The sequence below is a fragment of the Pinus tabuliformis genome, chromosome 7, assembly GCF_031772625.1.
Source record: "Pinus tabuliformis cultivar Carrire ecotype Pingquan chromosome 7, CPIR1, whole genome shotgun sequence".
Classification (NCBI taxonomy): Eukaryota; Viridiplantae; Streptophyta; class Pinopsida; order Pinales; family Pinaceae; genus Pinus; species Pinus tabuliformis.
In genome coordinates, this window is record NC_142293.1 from 1,420,323,210 (window position 1) to 1,420,330,711 (window position 7,502).

The 7,502-nt window shown below is 34.1% G+C and overlaps 1 pseudogene; it reads right to left on the minus strand.

Annotated features, from left to right (window-relative positions):
* Positions 1-5,232: 5,232 nt before the first annotated feature.
* Positions 5,233-7,047, minus strand: LOC149252990 (UV-B-induced protein At3g17800, chloroplastic pseudogene; annotated as a pseudogene).
* Positions 7,048-7,502: the final 455 nt, after the last annotated feature.

A 7,502-nucleotide genomic window follows, 5' to 3' on the forward strand; every position in this document is an offset into this window, starting at 1 on the left:
CTCGATGAAATCGGAAGGACGCAGGAGAAAGTGAGTGTACTTTGTGACAGACAAAGTGCTATTCACTTGGCCACAAACCCTGCCTATCATAGCAGAACCAAGCACATTGATGTGAGATATCATTTTCTGAGACATGTGATCGATGGTGGAAAAGTAGCTCTTAAAAAGGTCCACACACGAGAAAATTGTGCAGACATATTCACAAAGCCAGTTACAGTAGAGAAGTTGCGGTGGTGTTTAGCTTCTCTTGGCTTGCAGGAAAGATGATGAATGGGAAAGTTGTTGTCAAGGTGGAGTTTGTTGGTTTGACAACGAACTTGGTCAAACAGTTTTGTAACCAATTTAGTTTTAGTTATGTAACGGGTAACGGTAGTTGTTCACATAATAAATCGAATGTCATGTAATGGAAAATCATCATCGAATAAACATATATACATTTCAGTTTCTCTTTCTTGGTCTTCTCTCTCATTCTTGCTGTTCGTTCTTTCTTTCTTTCTCTGCTCTTAAGACTTAGAATCCTTACTTTCAACATCATTGATACCATTTACAAAACACTTTGCATATAGTGGTTCATACAACTTCTGATATTTAGCTTCCAACGCTGCTCTTTCCTCAAAGAATTTTGCTTCAAGTTCATCATGCTTGCTCTGAATCTCTTGCAAAGCTGACCCTCTATTTTTAACAACGGGTGAAAGAGAATCAAGAAAACCAGATTGCTGTCCAGCAAGATGTTGCAACTTATCCTTCAAAGCATTGACCAAACCAGCACGGTCCTCAGCACTTAAAGCTTTTACATTTGGTTCTTTCCTGTGAGAAGCCCGATCTGTGAAATCCTGAGTTGGAGAGCTGACTGGCATCTGAACTCTTAAACGTCCAGGACGACCTTGTGATTGGATCTCCGGAATATGCCATCTTAATTCCTGACTATGCCGGTTCAAAGTAGCCTTTGGAGACACTTTCAGTAAAGTAGGATCCTCTGGTAATGTCAAAATAAAAGCCACATCTTTAAGAGTTGAGGGTAAAAATGGATTGGCTCCATACTGTATCATTATTGAAAACAAGGTCCCACTTTGACACATGACCAAACGAACCCTCAAAGGCAATGGAGTAAAACGAGGTTGAAAACGATATTTCAAAACTGTAATAGGATTCTCTGATAATGGAGGTCGTCGAAGCGGAAATGCCCTCTCCACAATGTTAGCACTGTCATCAGAGGCAACATCAATGAGGAAAGAATTAAATGGATTCACAAATGACTGCTCCCCACAATAGAGATCATGCAGAATATAAAATGCTACCAAGCGCTGAGACTGCTTCAAGATTCTCTTATCCTCTATGAGGAGGACAAGAGTGCAATAGATATCGAAATGATCATGGCGTTTGAATTTCGAAAAGAATTCGGGGATGACGCTCTCCAGCGTTCGATCCTCACTGAGCAATGCCAAGAGAGCCTTGGTATCTATCACATTAATCATTTTGATAGCCGATATCATCTTCGTCCCCTGTTTCAGCAGGCAGGCGAGTGCCATGGCCACTGTAGTGAAAGAAGATTATGTCTCCTGACCGAGCGCCCTCGACCAGTGTTTTCCAGGCCCTCCTGATGTTGACTCCCGTGGGCTAAGGGTAGCTGTCATCGGTGTCTATGAGTTCTCTTATGTTCTCCTCTTCGAACCCGTAGCGCTCCAAGAGACATTTGTACATTCTGTTCACATCGTTCACGCACCCCTTTAGCTCCGCCTTGGTTCCTGGATAATTGCTTTCCGTTGCTCGAGGCATATATTCTTCTTTTTCAGTGTCCCCTCTTGATGCTTCTGCTAGAGACTCTGTTGCATTTTCTACTTGCCTCTGCAACTCATCCGTTGAGTTCTTCAAAGAATCGAACAGTTCTGTATCTAATTTTTCAGATTCATTTCTCTCACTACTCCATGTTGCAGCTTCATGTACATTATCAGGATCTTTCAAACCATCTACAATTTTCCCTTCAACTTGAAGCGCTCCAATTACCTTCTCAGCAGGTACCATTGATGATGGATACCTGTTGTCCCGGCTCCTTTCAGCAGACTTATTTGACGTCATCAAGGCTTGTTGAGGCGTACTTTTCACATCCAACTTGTAGAGTCCTCCTATGCGAATACCTGTAGCAATGGGCTTCATCTAATCCAACAAATCTTTAATAATGCAATAAGATTTAAAAAATTCTACCTTAAGGTCTTGATCTGTAATCTTGGACACAGAAATTAGGTTCTTCTTAATGCCAGGAACATACCACACATCAGATATATTCCTGATCTTACCATCAGGCAGAGTAACAAGGACTTCTCCATGTCCCTTGATCTCGTACCCACTATTATCTCCAAGATAGACTCTTACTCCAGTGTTGGATTCTTTAAATTTTTATATCTTGGATAAAGAGCTCTAATTGAAACCATATATCTTAATATTTATTATGAAAAATCGGTTGGTATGTCTAAAGATGGGTTATTAAAATTTCATATCCTATGGAATAGTTGTACTGTATAGTAAAGGTTTCCATTGGTGGAACATTCAATTGGGCCATAATATTTGAAAGTAATGTGGACGTTATTGGTAGAGAACACCATGAATTTTCATCCATATCAAGCATTTTATCAAACAAATTTTATTAGATATTTGATATATTTAGAGTTAAAGTGGATTTAAAGTACATACCTTAGTAAGACATACATTAATAATTATTCTTGAAGTTTAACAAATTTAGGCATAAGAAGGTCTATGTTAAGAACAAAATAAGATGTGTGTGTGTGTGTGTGTTGAATTTTTCTATTCTTCTTATTGTTATTCTCCATGCATTGATGGATATTTTAGGAAAACAAAGAAAATATATATATCTAACATGTACATCTTGAAAACAACTTATGGATGAAAAAACTAAATTTATCAAATGGAGGGCAAATTTTGAATGAAGGGACAATCCATGAATTCATCAGAGATAAAAGCCCCTTCCTAGAGGGACACAACTTCCTTAGACATTTTGTTAGCCTTAGTATTTAGTTCCATGGAAATATGAGAAAAAGAGATCCATTGAAAACATTGAATATAATCCTAGATTTGACTCAATAGAGATTGAGGTTGAACATTATAAATGTTGAATTTATCTTTATCCCATTCAAGGAAAAATTTTGAATCCCCATGAATCTACAACACAGATAAGATGATTTGTTTTGTGTGATGCGAAAAGGTCGATAAAGAAACAAATTTTACGTTCATATTTGTTCCTAATCATAGAGAATAATGGATATGCAAAAATAAGAGAAATTTGTATTGAGAATCACTCCCATTCCACATTGAGGAGGATGGCCTTGGTTGGCCCCATAAAAAGTGCCCCCATGGGATCTTAAAATCTAGAGGAGGCATAATAGGATCACAATTCTTTTTTCCTAATTAGGATTACATTCACATGCTTTTAGTTAGCATTGTAATGATATTTGGAACAATTTCTATTGGGATAGATTTATTTTGAGAAATAAAGAGATTATGAACCCACCAAATAAACTACGTGGAAGAAAAGGGGAGAGAGTTGAAACAAAGCATAAAAACATCACAATGTCATCTTTTAATATTTACTACTAAACTAGGGGTATCCGAATATGATTTGGGGCCATTTTTTTCACTATAGCATTCCATACTTAAATTATGATGGGATATAGTTCTTTTGCATTTGTTCCCACTGCCACTTCTTTTTCCTTTGGAATTCTACTTCAATTAGAGCCCTTTATCCAAGCTTATCCAAGAAGACTTGTACTGAGGAAATTTTCAATGAGTGTAGTGTTTCTTTACTACCTTCATCCATCCTAATAAAACTAGAAACAAGCCTACCAACATATACAAACCACTCACTAGATAAATGACCTTGAAGGCCTATATGACTAGTAGATAACCAACTTATTCTAGCTAAACAATCATGAATACGGGATTTAATATCCCATTTTTTGTAAAATCGCAAATCATGTTTTCAAGAGATAATCTCCCCAAATAATTTATAATTTATGTCCACCCCAATCCACTGATCTTCCCCTAAATGAACCTCTTTTCCATTCCCAGTCTACCATATTTTTTAGAGACAAATCAATGAAAAATCATCCATAGGATTTCCACATAATGGAACTATTCTTAACTAAATTCGAAGGATTATGAAACCATTCTTCAATAGAGATACCAACCATACATTTTATGGACATCAAGCTTCCCCAAAACAATTCGATATAAGTCAGCTCCCGTATATTTTTACCTACAATTTGTTGACTAAAAAAAATATCTTTAATCTCCCAATGCCCCATGGTCCATGGTTGACTAATTTAGGATCACCTAACCAGAGGTATCCCATATTATTTCCTACACCCCGTTCAAAGAAAGTGAAATATGGAGTTTCAAATTTTTGTAACTATATATTTTTGAATCTTAGTTATTCAATTCGAATAGACTAGGATGTTTTCTAAAACTAATTTTGAAATTACCAAACACCCACCTCTTCATAACTGCCAATTTACTTATACTGATATCTAGCCAACACATTTTTAATATAATCAAAGCTAATACTCAAAGAAATATGCATTGGGTTTGAACATAAATTAAGATACTTTATACCTTCGTCAAATTTTTTTAATCATAAGATAGCAATAAATCATACTTATTTTGTTCATATTCTCTAGGAAAATTAAAAGGAGACATGATTTGACCATGTTTATTTCTATCCGTGTTTTTGAATAGTACAGATTCATAATTTTCTTTGAAGCAACACATTCCTAATGAGCACCTACACCTAATAGAAGAACATCATAAAAAAATAAAAGACGTCAAACAATTTCAAAATGGGGTACCTTTACCTCATCTCTCACTTAGACCTAACATCATTCATAAGCTTACTTACCCCTTCAATCATTGAGAGAAATAGGAAAGGAGATAGGGGAAAACACTATCATTATAATTTGATGAGATATTTACAAAACCATTTTCTGGGGATAATAAGTTGCAATGGAGTGGATGCTAATATGAATCACTTGTCAGCATGAACACAATAAAGTGAAAAGGTAAACATTCTCCTAGTATAGATTTACAAGATTTGATGGGTATTCCTAAGAAAGATATACCTCATTTTAAAATTGAGTATTGCATGTGTCTGGAACTACCAACTAATATATCAACAAAATCCATGGACTACACATGTTAGAAAAATTATCGGCATGATTGTTCGAACTACTTTCTAACAAAGTGGTACCTTGAATCAACACGACTATCCACATTCAATAGGAATATCCCAATGGTGAAAACCACAAAAACCAAATGCTTTAAACCTGTGAAGATTATCCTTAATATATCCTCGTCTGTAACTTCCATTGAGGCATTAGGGGTGATAATAATTTTGGGTCTCCCAAATAGAACCTCTACATGCCTCTCAATAATATCCACTCCCTTTTTGGACCACATTGTAGCATAACTTTATAAGGTCTCTAGATAAAAGGACATAACATAAGACCTCAACTTGCATGGTTTAGCCCTCAACTTACATGATTGAAGTCTTAACCTTTAGAATTCAATGCATCAGTCGTCACAACAATTTTTTTTGTAATTTCCACATAACCTTGTATGATTGAGTTATCTTGATAATTTCCACCTTCTAATTCTAGGAGGGTGTAATTCAATGGCTCAGCTTTAATTTCCTCATTTGAGGAAAAAGGAAGCATCTCCATGTTCTTCTCTAATTGGAAGTGCTTGTCAACTCTTCTCAAGAAGTATCCATACATGATGGATGTTGCATAGACTTCCCCACTCGCAAATTAATAATTTCAAGAACAATGTTTGATTCTGACACCACATTACGATTTCCCCTAACAAGAGCAAAATGGTCCTTTATCATCTCATCGACGTCTATAGAAACAAAAAATTCAAGTTCTTTAACCTAATTTGGTCATGTATCAAAAAAAAATATTAAGGTTACAATGATACATTATTATTGAAATGCATTCATAAATAGTTCTTACATAGTAGAAACAAAATGTATGTTATCTGAACATTTTTCAAAGAAATCCATAAACACATGTTAGAGATGTTATCCATTGTTATGGATGTGTAGATATAGATGTTGAGGAAGTGAACTTGATAGATGGAACCACTCATAGAGAATCATGTTTTTCTTGATATGTATTTTATTGATTGACCTCTTTGTTTTTAGATATATCACATATAGTGTATATTTTTAATTATATGTGTTATTACCTATAGTAACACACACACACGCATACTATTGTATATATTTCAATTATATATGTTATATAAAATATATGTGATGATAAAGATTGTAACTTCCTAATTAAAAACAAAAATTTTGATTTTGACATTCTTAATCAGTGTGATGTTGATCCCATGACAAAGAGACAAATCAAACCATGCCCCACTCACAATAGAGGGATAGCGAGACTCATGGTCACATGGTCCAAACCTAAAGATACAATGAAGGAAAAGAACATAAGGCTAAATGAAAAATCGTGATATAAATGATCAACACATGTCATATCTACTATAATGTCTAGCTACATAAGATACAAAGGAAAATTACATTATTCGTAAGAGATTAGCAAAATTTATAAACCCTTTCTTCCCAAACTATAACATTATTAACACAACAAAAGGTTTTAAATATATGTAGCAACAATCAGCATTAGAAAGCAACCATCAATGGCTCAATGAATTGTGGGAATATTGTGTCTCAATTGGTTATAGAGGTAGTAGGAATTTTCACTAAAATGCTTTAATTACTTTATTCTAGGTGCAACTTTCAATTTATTTGCATATTATTTTTTTATTAATATATATTTAATAATTATGCAAATCTTGAGTGTACTAAATTACAGGGAACTCACACTAATAACAATTCTCAATATTTAAAGATAACCAACCATTTTGGTAAAAGTATTAGATAGCTATAAATCATAACTTTTATCTTGAGAAAAAAATGCAAGATAAATGAATGATGTTTTGCAAATTTATTTGTGAATTTACATAATGAACCATCATTACCTAAATGACACAATTCATTTCTCATGCTCCATGCAAATGTTTAATTAGTGAAGTGGTAATGTTTAATGTTTTATCAAAGGATTAGATAAGACTTGTCAAAAAGAAAAGTAATTCCTTGTTCGTTAAAAACATATGTTGTTTATTCACAATTTTAAAATTTCTAAAATATTTTTTTCACTTGTTTTGGCTTTTGGTTTAGTGTAGTTTTGTGTTCTTGTTCAAATTCATTCTTCCGTCCAATTTTTCTCAATTCTGGCAAGTTTATGTAATTATTCTATAGCTAAGTCCTTACCTATGCGGTCTTCAATAATTTGACAATTCCAAAATAAATAGAACCTTTGATAGGTGGAGATTCCATTGAAAATATCGAGCTACAAAATTCTTAAACAATGAAATACAACCATCATACAATTATATCATTTTATTAAGGTGAAATGCAACTTTAAAAT